The sequence below is a fragment of the Pseudorca crassidens genome, chromosome 5 (assembly GCF_039906515.1).
Source record: "Pseudorca crassidens isolate mPseCra1 chromosome 5, mPseCra1.hap1, whole genome shotgun sequence".
In the NCBI taxonomy this organism is placed as follows: domain Eukaryota; kingdom Metazoa; phylum Chordata; class Mammalia; order Artiodactyla; family Delphinidae; genus Pseudorca; species Pseudorca crassidens.
The window spans coordinates 45152233-45164491 of NC_090300.1; the positions used below are offsets into that span (position 1 = coordinate 45152233).

General features: G+C 42.2%; 1 long non-coding RNA gene and 1 pseudogene across 2 annotated transcripts in view; both read right to left on the reverse strand.

Annotated features, from left to right (window-relative positions):
• The window catches only part of LOC137224857 (uncharacterized), a 22504-nt gene continuing 10245 nt past the window's right edge, over nt 1-12259 (reverse strand). For both annotated transcript variants that reach the window (XR_010943536.1, XR_010943537.1), the window contains 2 exons: nt 2333-2449; nt 1-290 (listed from right to left, as the gene is read on the reverse strand). This is a non-coding gene — a long non-coding RNA (uncharacterized lncRNA). The remainder of the gene's footprint in view (nt 291-2332; nt 2450-12259) is intronic.
• On the reverse strand, nt 8664-10425 carry LOC137224855 (large ribosomal subunit protein mL49 pseudogene; annotated as a pseudogene).

Consider the following 12259-nt stretch of genomic DNA (forward strand, 5'->3'; position numbering starts at 1 on the left):
TTTTGTGCCTTTTGTTCCAGCTGTGTCCTCCTAAAAGACCCTTCTACGCAATCACAGGATTCAAGGCTCAGCTGAGACACCATGAAGACTGAGACCACACAGAGTTAGCATTCATCTCCCTTTCCCCCGAGGCCTTGTGGACATTTCTACTGTAGCTCTTGATCGCGATGCCTTGAGTTGCACTGTTGTCTCCTTCACTACAGCATGAGCTACTTAAGACGTGAGACCCATTCTCGTTCTCTTTTGTAGCCTCTGCAGTTCCTGGCCCAGTACCTCAGACACAGTAGATACTGAAGACATGGTTGTTTCATTAGATTCAGTTAAATGGACTTGACTCTATAGCCTCTGGTATAACTTCTTGGGATCAAACCAATCTAGAAAAATAATTTTCTCCTTTTAATAAGCTTCTGTGGGTGTTTTATTCAGAAAGGCATTTAATAGAAATTATTCTCTCCCCAACGTAGGTGAGCTGGGTGCTCACCTCTATGCCACTATAGCTCCCTGTACCCCTCATTTTGTATCACTCATCATTTTTCAATTACTTGATTAGTATCTGTTTCCCCACCTCACGCTTTCATATCATTCTTTGAAGGCAGGGACTAATCTTTCTTTTTCTCCACTGTATGTCTGACACCTACCACAGTTTCAGGTTTGCAGAAAGTACCCACAAGTATTTATTCTTTGAATGGAGTTGAGTAAATAAGGGCTACTGAGAAGAGATAAACAGAGGTTTATTGCATTGCAAACTGCAGTGATAAGAAATAAATTCAGACATCTAGAGTCAACTGACCAAGAGAAAAAAGAAAACACCATATATAGTCTACGTTTATCAAGACAACCTTTGCCTTTTCCTTCTCCCATTCTCTTTCTCCCTCTTTCTTAACTTCTCCAATTCTTTATTCTCCCTCCTTGTTTGTACATGGGGATGGGGCTGCCAGTTGTCCCCTCATTTCCATTCTCATCTTCTTACACGTGAATAGAGTCTCTAGCTTGTCAGAAGGCCACCTAGGTAAAGCTGACATTTCTTAGCCCCCTTTGTGGCTTGGTGTAGCCATTTGACTAAGTTCTGGCCAGTGGGATGTAAGTAGAATGAGGTTTGCAACTTTGGGACTATACCCTTGAGAGAAAGCTGTGAGCTCTCCCTTTCCATCTCTCCCCTTCCCAACAGCTGAAATGCAGATGTGCTGGCTGGAGCCAGAACAGTCACGGTGGCCCACAAAGTAGAAGCTGCATGTTAAGTGTAGTAAGAAGATCAAAGAAGCCGGATCCCTAACTCCACGTAGCCACCAGACCCACCCTGGCTGCTTCTACCCACATTGTTAGGAAAGTGATCTAGAGAAATGTCTATTTTATTAAACTTTGTCTCTAAAATAACACCAATACTTATCTCCTTAATAATACAATGCATGGCCATCTTTATGGCCATTTTTCCCAATAGAAAGAAAAAAAAAAAAGATAAAGGTACCTTTGAAAAATCCTACTCCCATAGACCAAAACTCTTGGCTATACACCATGTGACAATCCTTCTATCATCTGGAACCTACCTCCAGAAGAGAATGATATGGGCTGTCGGTGCACAATATCTCATTTCCAAAGGATAATATGTTACCACAAAGGAATTAATGCAAGCAAAAGACATTTTGCAAAAATTTTATGTCTTGCTCTGTGTCTTGAAAAATTATGGATACTTGCTACTTTGGGATATTTCTATTAAAAAATAAAGTTGACCTTTCAGTGTCTAAATGAGAAAGGAAATGTTATAATTGGATGTCTACTGAGAATCATCTTGGTTATAAGAAAGGGGTTAGACTATAAGCATTTGGACTTTTGGGACAAAAGAAAAACATTACTGATTATTATTTAATGTTACCTTGAGTAGATAGCAAAAGGGATTCTATTGAAAAAGCCCTTTGAATTATGTTTGTCTCTCAGAGTTCTGAATCTTTCATTCACTTCTCAATAAAAATAAGTAACTACTTAATTTATCGTCTGGCAAAGCGAGGGGAATTATTGGCCCAGAATCCCCCTAAAACACCTAGAGTAAGTACTGAAATGTGTGCATTTCGTTAATTTAGCCACTGAGAGCTTTGATTACTTATTCATATTTATGGAACTTTTCAAACTTATTGACAATAACTTCATATTTTGTATTTTTTTAAAAAAAGTAGTCTCTTAGCATTCTTAGATTTAACCTCATGGTTTCTAATATCCATGAAAAACTTGGGAAGTATATGGTATGATATTACATAATTGCTGCAGTTCACAATGGAAATTGGATCCTAGAATGATCTATTTGACAGTTCACAATGTCTGGGAACGTTCAGAATCTCACCTCTCAGCATTATGACTGTCCTGTCTCTTCAGCAGGAAGCTTGCCTGGTTCAATAGACTTTGTTCATCAAGAAATCTGATGAAGGTTTCCTTCTATAGAGTCTAGGGTTTGTGGTTCCTGAAGGACAAAGAGAAGAGACTATTTCCTTTCAAAGCCCTTTTGTTAGTCCTTATTGACAATAGAGCGAATCGAGTGTTAGTTACTGGTCCCTCTTCCTTACAAATCATTCCCTTCTTGAAGGGACAGAGCAAATATTACTGGTAGGTGTGCAGTTTGGAAGGAGACTATCACTCAAGAGATCTCAAATGAGTAAAGGCCCTTCACAGTGGCTTCCGAGCGTTCATTGCTCTGTTCAAGAACCTAGCACACGAAAAAAAAAGAAAAAAAAAAAAGGGCTTCCCTGGTGGCGCAGTGGTTGAGAGTCCGCCTGCCGGTGCAGGGGACACGGGTTCATGCCCTGGTCCGGGAGGATCCCACACGCCGCGGAGCAGCTGGGCGCGTGAGCCATGGCCGCTGAGCCTGAGCGTCCGGAGTCTGTGCTCCGCAGCGGGAGAGGCCGCAACAGTGAGAGGCCCGCGTACCGCAAAAAAAAAGAACCGAGCACAGGGTCATGTACACAGCAGGTGCTCAACAAATATCTGCTGAATGAATAAACAAATAGATTCAGTGCATAATGCAAGAAAACGTAAGAAATACTTCCTGCCTTCAAAGAGTTTACCAGTCATACATACACATTACTTAAATTAAAAGAAACCAATTTCCTAAGAAGCAAAGGATTAGTACAGGTTTTAAGTACTGTAGCTTTCCTGGAAGGTCATTCTCTAGGGCACAGAATGAAAAAGTTGATAGGGCAAGAACTGGGGCTGTGTGTGGAAGGCTCGAGATGGCTGGCTGAGAGCTTGGAGTCTGCTGTGGGTCACAGGGCAGGGAGACCAGTTAGGGGGCAACCGCTATCTGGTCCACGTGACCACGAAAGAGTCTCAATTAGGGCAGTGGCGGGGCAATGGAGAAGAGGAATGACAACATCGAGAAGGACAGCGAACGTCCCCTGTGGGAGCCAAGAGGTAAACCCGCAATACCTCTTCCTGGAATTTCAGCTGGTGAGTCAGTCAACCGTGGGCTGCTTTGACACAGGGTGGACTAAAATCAGCTCTAGAGTAGAAAAAAACTTTTTATAAAACAGCTCTATTAGCTTTGTTTACATTTTTTTCGGAAATACACAAGGTCATTTATTTTAAAAAATACACAAAGTATACAGAAACAATAAAATGTACCCCAAATCCCACTCCCACCCACCAAGATTACTGCTATTATTTTAGTGAATACCTTTCCTCACATTCTTCTATTCACAGATACATACAAAGTACGAAAGAATCTTATTAAGATGCAATCATTCCATATATGCTGTTCCTGAATCAATTTTCCTTACCCCTAACATGTTGTAAACATTTTTCCATGTTGATCAATATTGACTTACATATAACAATGTCAATTTGTTTGCCTATATCACAATGTTCCACTAATGGATATTTAGATTCTCACTCTGTGTGTTACTTAAACAATCCTGTGATTAACCTTATTATGTATATTATTTTTCAACTGTATGATTATCTCCTAATGCAAATCTAAGAAGTTGGATTGGCTAGGTCAAAGGTATGTATCATTTTATGTTTTGATACATATTCCCAAACCATATGGGATACAAAACCCTCCAGAAAAGTACATTCATTTATTTAGTTACTCAATAACTATTTTTTGAGCACCTACTATGTACCAAACATTGTTCTATATGCTGGGAATACAATAGTGAATAAAATGGACAAAGTCCCTGCCCTCATGGAGTATACATTCTAATGCAGGACAATAAGCAATAAACAAACAATTAAACATATAATATATTGTCAAATAGTGGTAAGTGCTAGGAAAGCAAAATAAAACTGAGTAGGGGGCTGGAGAGTCCCAGGGGGCAGGGGGAGGGAAGAGAGTGTTTTACATAAGATGGCAGGGAAGAGACTATGAGAAAGAGACATGGGATCCAATGTGTGAATGACCATGGGGACAGTGGTGCAGAGAAGGAACAGGAAGGGCAAAACATCTGACGTGGGAACATGCCTGGCGTGTTTCATGGCCAAAAAGCCAGTGTCTCTGGAGCAACTCGAACAAGAGGGAGAGTTGTGGGAGATGCCGGTGGAGAGGTGGCCAGGTCAGAGCAGAGAATTAGGGATGAGCACTTGTAGAGGTGTTCTAACTCATTATGATATTGGCCGAAGGAATCTGAGATTCTAGTCTGAGACTTTTAAAAGGAGAAGGAGAAAGAAGGAACTGGGTCTGCTTTAGTTGTGTCTTACCGCTTCTCAGTCTTCTATTCATTAGACCCTGCTTAGTGGACGTCTGCACTCTTTCTCCCTCACCACTGCCCACCCAAGCCCGCTTTCCCACTTATAAACGGCATCTTTCCCACTTATAAACAGTTCCGGCAAGGAGAGAACCCAGGTAGGACTTCATACCTGAGAGGTGATTTAAGCTTCCCTTATGTTCATTATGCAGGTCTTACCTCACAATACCTCCCAACTTCAATCAGATTTGAAAACTCCTTTTGCCAGCCTCTTAACTACGCTGAGAGATTCTCTGCTTCCCTGATTGGAGACCCTCTGTCACCCTAACAAAAACTCAGGCAGCCTCGTGGGCTTATCATGGCTGACTTATACTAACTTACCCAAGCCCTCCTAACACAGAATTTTTAACATGGAAGGTGGTCTATAAATATTTGCTGGATAAACAAAAGAATGTATTCACAATTTTTCTCTGAAGGCGTCTTTACTTTGTAGGAGCTCTATTCTACTACTTTGATTAGCATCAGTTTCAGAGGATACATTCTGACCATGTTCTCCATGTTTTGATGCACTTTGATTACAGCGCCCTAAGCCCTGCCTTTGAGTGTCTCCTTACCATCTGCTGGGAAGGTCCAGGGGATTTAAATGTGCCTAAGGAGAGCACTTATAGACAATGCTTAGGGCAAGCCTTGAGTAAACTCAGGGCTTCACTGTGCTCCAAGATATCTGCTGTGATGATGATTTCTTCTACAGTGATATTCTAGAAATTGCACAGCGAAGAAGGACTAAGTTAGAGCAAAACAAATTTTTTTAATTAAAAGCAAAAGGTGATTTGCTGACAATGGAAATTGCAATGTTGGTTAATTTACTGTTCTTCAGTTGAAACAAAATTAATAATAGCGTTTTCTTCTGGTTATAAAAGTACTTCGTACTCATTCTAGACAAAATTTAAAATGTCAAAAAGCATAAAGGAGAAAATAAAAATTACTCATAATCCATTATCTGCAGATAGGCATTGTTGACATTCTGTTGGATTTCCTTCCACTTTAAACACCATTATGATCATACTATACATCTATGGTTTTATATCTCTTTTTCACCTGACAACAAATTCTGAACATTTTCCCCAAAATACGTTTTTTAATGTTATTAATAAAAGATGCACAATGTTCCAACTATGCCTTTGTCATAATTTATGTTATGTGCCTATTATAATTAGTAGAGACCATTAGTTTTCAACCTATATTATAAACTCTTATAAATAATGTTGCAGTGAACATTCTTCTACATAATCATTGTCTAAATCTCTGAACAATGCCCTAAACTAGACCCTCAGAAGTATAATTATTTGGTCAAAATATATGATTTTTTTGTTTTGTTTTGTTTTTCTTTTTTTTTGCGGTACGCGGGCCTCTCACTGTTGGGGCTTCTCCCGCTGCGGAGCACAGGCTCCGGACTCGCAGGCTCAACGGCCATGGCTCACGGGCCCAGCCGCTCTGCGGCATGTGGGATCTTCCCGGACCGGGGCACGAACCCGTATCCCCTGCATCGGCAGGTGGACTCTCAACCACTGCGCCACAAGGGAAGCCCTATATGGTATTTTTTAAAGGCTTTTGATAAGTATTTCAAAACTGCTTTCCAAAAAGTTTATATTAACTTACACTCCCCTCCCACTACTCTAAACCATCCCCCTCATGCCACTGTATTTTAAGAGAGTAGCAAAGTTATGCTGGGTTCAAATCCCAGCTCTACTGTCTTAGGAAAGTTATTTAACCTCACTAAAGCTCAGTTTCCCTGTAAATCGGGGATAGTAACAGTATCTAGCTCATAGGGTTGTTGTGAGGATTAAATTAAATAATATAAAATTGCTTAGTACGGTCCCTAGAACATATCATGTAGTCAATGTTAGCAACTATTACCAGTAACCAGTAAAATCACCCTTCCCCTGATCATTCCAGAGTAATATTTGGGTACAAAATCCCCTAAACACAGTCAGAAAAAGTACCAAGCTTCCCTGTTTAACAAGACTGTTTAAGTAGCTGAAGTCACTCAATTATTGTATCCATACACAAAGCCTCAGCATTCTAAAAATACTAGCCTATTTGTTTTCCACCAGGAAGCAAAGACGGTCTTCTGAAAGGTGTTTTCTGCCCTTTATACATTATTTTAACAATGGTATGCTTTTCTTTATTATTTCAAGGGAAACATTTATTTAAGGGCCAATGGCTCAAATTTGGATTTTTTTTTCCAGCAAGAGAAGGAATCAACAGCCTTGTAATTCATCATCATAAACAGATCTCATAAGCATCAATCTACTACATTTTGGCCAGAGCCTCTCAAAAGAGATCAATGTTTTTTTAAAAAAAGTCCCTGAGCAACTTAACAAAGAAAAAGTTATTCCAATTAATGTGAAAGGTCTAGTGGAATTTTGCTTAGAATTCAGTGAGTTTTTTGTTTGCCTATTCCCAGAATTTTTGGTTGAGATGATCCCAAGATAAATAAAATCACCTGTAGAAAGTTGTTTATTAGATAGATGCCCTAAAATTGTTGCATGAAATTGGTTTAGCTCTATTTAAATACAAAATAGATCAATTTCACGTGCTTTATGAGAATATACTTGCTTAACCTTTTTATAGAGTTAAATATTTACTGGGTGTGGGAACATTAGTTCTCAGCTTCTGGAGAAACCACTCAACACTGTTCTGTGTCCATTGTCTAAAAGGATATTACTACCAGCAGGATAAATATACAGAATGTGCTCTAAGGTCTCTGGAGTTCCTTGACATTGGGTAAACTTATGCCACTGGTTAGGAGAGAAACACTGGGGCATTTCATGCTGTGAAAACAACACAGGAAATGAAATTGTAGGATATCAGAAAAGGCCCTGGCTGCTACTTTCCCTTGGAGTTTCTTCTCTGGAAATTTACTAAACAAAAAGCTTTGGTCTGACACCAAAGATAGCATGTGAGAACAGAAAACTGATTCAACTCTTCCCTTTCTGAAGTACAAATATGCCCAATGCTTTCCTGTCCTATTTTCCTTCTCCCTACTCTGAGATCAGTGTTATCAGACCCTGTAAATTTCCCATGCAGTGGGTCCCAAATAAACAGAAGTATAGGATTACAAACAGTTGGGTTTAGACATCTTCCTGTTCAACTGCTTTGGCCAGAAAAGATGGGTAATTCCTCCTGTGAGACAGATTAGAGAAAAATTCTAACTTAGAGTTGTCCAGAACCTGAATGAGAAAAAGGTACCCTTTCCTCCCTGCTGCAGTGGGTATCCCTTAGCTCGACAAGCAAAGCACAGGATAGATTTTGCCCTAAACTATCTCTTTGGGCTGCACAATCGTACTGTGTATCCCTAAATTTCATTTTCATAAATGCAATATGTTTTGCTGAATTCTTAACGGTAACACAAGAAAAGCAACAGGACAAATGATAAAATATAACTTCAGACCTCAGCTTTACACTGGAAATCAAAATGTTTTATTGTGGATCTGCATGGGCCCAGCTCTGTGAAAGGCCTGCAGGGGATACAAATGGAAAAGAAAAATCCAGTGAGTTCCTGAAGGATGCTATGGTATAAAGGTCTCTCTGTATATTTGTTATCGCTTGTTATAGATCTGGGGGAAGGGAGAGAGAAGAGTATCATACTACATTCTCAATAATAAGAACTTGTTTAATGTCCTATGCTTCTGTTAAGAGTGACCTCAAAAGTCAGACCACATGGATTCAAATCCCAGCCCTGCTACTTGCTAGCTATATGACTTTCAGTGACTGACTGAGATGCCCCGTTCCTCAGTTTTCTCATCTATAAAAATGGGGATGATAATAGTAATGACTTATGTTATAGGTCATTACTATTATTCTGTGTCCGTCACAGTTCTTCTAGTACCAAGGACAGTATATTATTTTTAAAAAGGAGAACACTGTCAGTTGTCATAATCACTCTGAATTTAAACTTCAACTTTGGAACTCTGAGCAGACACTGTATTTTTTTTTTCAGATGATTATTTAATTTGTAAATATTGTACAAATTTTAATAGCTTAAATTGTATATACAGCCAAATAAAAACTTGCATTAATGACTGGTGGAACTGGTGTGATAGGATCAGTGTGCCATGCTCCTTTTTCTTAACTCAGGCCGTAGACTCGAGAGTGGCCTGGAATCTCCAGGAGTGAGGGTTTACTTACACAAGCCAGCACTGTTCTTGGGCACAATGTTGAATATTAAGGTATTAGAAAGATATACCCATTTTACATATGAAGAAACCGAACCCCAGAAAGGTTAAGTACCCTGCCTTAGGTCAGAGCAAGTAGGGGAGCCAGGCTCTGAACCCTGTCTTAAGCCAGCTTGCTGCTGAGATGGGGTGGGAACTCTGGCTTTTGGCCCTTGTGACTCCCAAGGATGGGGCAGGTGTGAAGGTTCCTTGGCTGGGGTGGGATGGGATGGCAGGGACAAAAGGTCAGCATCTTCCTGCCTGCAAACCCCCTGTCCAGCCTTGATAACTAGGTCAGCAACCTGGGAAGGATGGCCCTGTGCTGGGCTGCTAGGAGCTCTCAAGGAGCCCCTTGTGGGCAGACCAGCTAAAGCTAATCACTTAATTTGCTGGAGCTGGAAACCCAGTCAGACCCAACTCTTAATATGGAATGGAATAGAGGTAACTGGCCTTTTTGCCTCTCCATGGGTAAAAGGAATGAGCCAAGGGGCTGACGTGCACTACACTTGGAACTGAAGACCTCCAGGACCCACGTCTGAGTCGTGTTGTGTTCTCTGTAGCCTCTACCAAGTCAGGTATGACCTAGAGCAAGGGCTCAGGGATTTTTCTGCCGCAGTGAGGGTCTGCGGGCCAAGGAAGGAATGTGCCCAATGGGTCTGCCCTGTGCTACCCTCCTGTAAACTGGGCTGGGCTACTGCTTCCAACAAAGGGGCAGTCAATCACCTCTACAGCTTGAATAGCTGAGTCCAAGGAGCTCCAATGAAGGGAAAGCAGGACATGCCAAAGTGGGGGGGCGGAGGAATTAATGCTCCCCCCTAGCTTGGCCGTTCCTGGTGGGTCTCCAATATTAGACAGCCCTCCCCACGTGCTGGCACCTATACAGTCCCATTTCCTCCTTTATGCAAACAAGGCCTGCTCCAAGGCCCTCAGCCCTGGTCTCTGTGCCCCTTTCCCCTAGCTGCCTCAACAGCCACTCCCCTCCTCCTGAGATCCCCGGCACTCCAGTCGCAGGGGGACGCTGGTCGTGCAGGCTGCTCAGCTGGGCTTCAGAAGCCCTTCTCCAGAAGCCAGGCTTTGAGCTGCTGATCAAAGTAGCCCTTGACCCGAAGGGTACCTGTCACCTCATTGACCTGGGTGATAGGTGTCTTCCCCAGCAGCGGGCTCAGAAAATCTTCCACATCTTTCTGCAGGGCCCAAATGTCCCCCTCCACCTTCCGGATCACAGTCATCTGACGGTTTCCATGCATCATGTCCTTGTAGACTGGGATGTTGTGCATACGAGAGCGTCACACAAAGTAGGGCAGGTTGGGTGGGGGGGTCTCTGGGGGGCTGCCAGCCACTAGAAGTGGGATACTGTTCATGCTTTGGGGGCTTTGGGATGCTGGTGGGGGGTAACAGGCGCTCCACAAAACGGTATTCATCCACAGACTCCACGAAGCTGGGGTAATCAGGAGGCCCCTGGGTCAGTCGCGCAGCCCGCAGCCCAGCGGGACACCGGTCCTCCAGCCTCGCTGCACAGCCCGAAACATGGTGGCCGCCATCTTGAACTCCCCCGTACACTCGCTTTCTGCGCGCGCAACCAACCTGGTCCCGCCCCTTCCGGCTCGCCCGGCGCCCACCCCCACCCCACCCCCACCCACCCGGAACCAAGAGAACGCCTGCGCAAAGCACAAAGAGGAGACCCTGTATTTAAAATGGTTATTTGGTTTCTATTTCTAGCCATGGCAGGCAGCTTGTAGAAAGAAAATCCTCCCATGAGAACACCTAGAAGAGTTAAATTTTTAAAAAATTGTAATGTCTGCAAACATTGAAGAGCCACCAAGGCAGCCCGGGCTTGAAGGGTCAAGATGCTTGAAAGAAGGCAAACTCACTGACATAAGCCTGACATTCTACAATCCCCACTGAGTCATCTGCTGACTCATCTTTACAATGGATAGAGGGCAGAGAAGCTGAACAGAAGCTTTGGCAGAGTCACTGGAGAGACAAATATGGGAGCTCAGGGCCACCAAAGGAACCAGGACTTGAGATGCCAAGATTTTGGAGGGAAAGAAAGTGCAGAGAACTGATTTAAATAGAATTATCTGCTTTGGGACTTCCCTGGTGGCACACTGGTTAAGAATCTGCCTGTCAATGCAGGGGACACAGGTTTGAACCCTGGTCTGGGAAGATCCCACATGCTGTGGAGCAACTAAGCCTGTGCGTCACAACTACTGAGCCTGCGCTCTAGAGCCCACGAGCCACAACTACTGAGCCCACGTGCCTAGAGCCCATGCTCCACAACAAGAGAAGCCACCGCAATGAGAAGCCCGTGCACCGCAACGAAGAGTAGCCCCTGCTCACCACAACTAAAGAAAGCCTGTGCACAGCAAAGAAGACCCAATGCAGCCAAAAATAAATTTTAAAAAAACATTAAAAAATAATAAGTAAATAGAATTATCTGTTTTTTGCCTCTACGTATTTGCCAGTTAGTAAGCAGAACAGGCTAAGAGTTAGAGAGGCAGAACAAAAAGTGGCAGTTAAGAGACTGAGAAACTAAACAGAGCTAATGACAGTACCACAGTGCTGGATAAATAAACATTAGCATTCAGAGCCTACCAAAGCAGACTGGCCATGGTAAACACCTTCTGCTTTCAGTTGGAACTGATGGGACTACATCCTAGAAATAAGGGTAAATAGATATAGATCAACCTTTGTAAAGGCTTAAAACCCAGCCTCAAGTAAGCTTATTCCCTGATTGGTTTAAGGTATTCTGCTTTTAATCTGTCTGCCGGAGTTAACATCATTGAGAGTCTTTACAGTTTTTCATATGCAATGTCTGGCATTCAATCAAAAATTACCAGGCATACAAAGAGACAGGGACAAGAGAAAAAATACACAATAGAAACAGACACAGAGATGATCCAGATATTGGAATTATCAGACACAGAATGTAAAATAACCGTGATTGACATGTTCAAGAAAATAGATGACAAGATGGAGAATTTCATCAGAGAACTGAAATCTATGTATTACAAAAAAGCCAAATATAAATTCTAAAACTGAAAAATTCAACAAATGAGTTCAAAAACAGTTTAGACAGATGAAGAATGCATTAGCAACCTGGAAGATTGGTTGGCAGAAAATATCCAGATGGAAGCATCCAAACCAAAAAAGAAGAAAAAAAGGTGGAAAATCGCAAAGAAAAGCGTGTAAGACATTGTGAAAAGGTCGAACATATATGTAATTGGAGTTCCAGAGTGAAACTGAGTTGAGAGCAATAGGAGCAATACTTGAAAAGGTAATGACTAAGAATTGTTCAAAACTGATTTAAAGGGATCAAGGTATAGAATCAAGAAGTATTACAGGACTTCCCTGGTGGCGCAGTGGTTGAGAGTC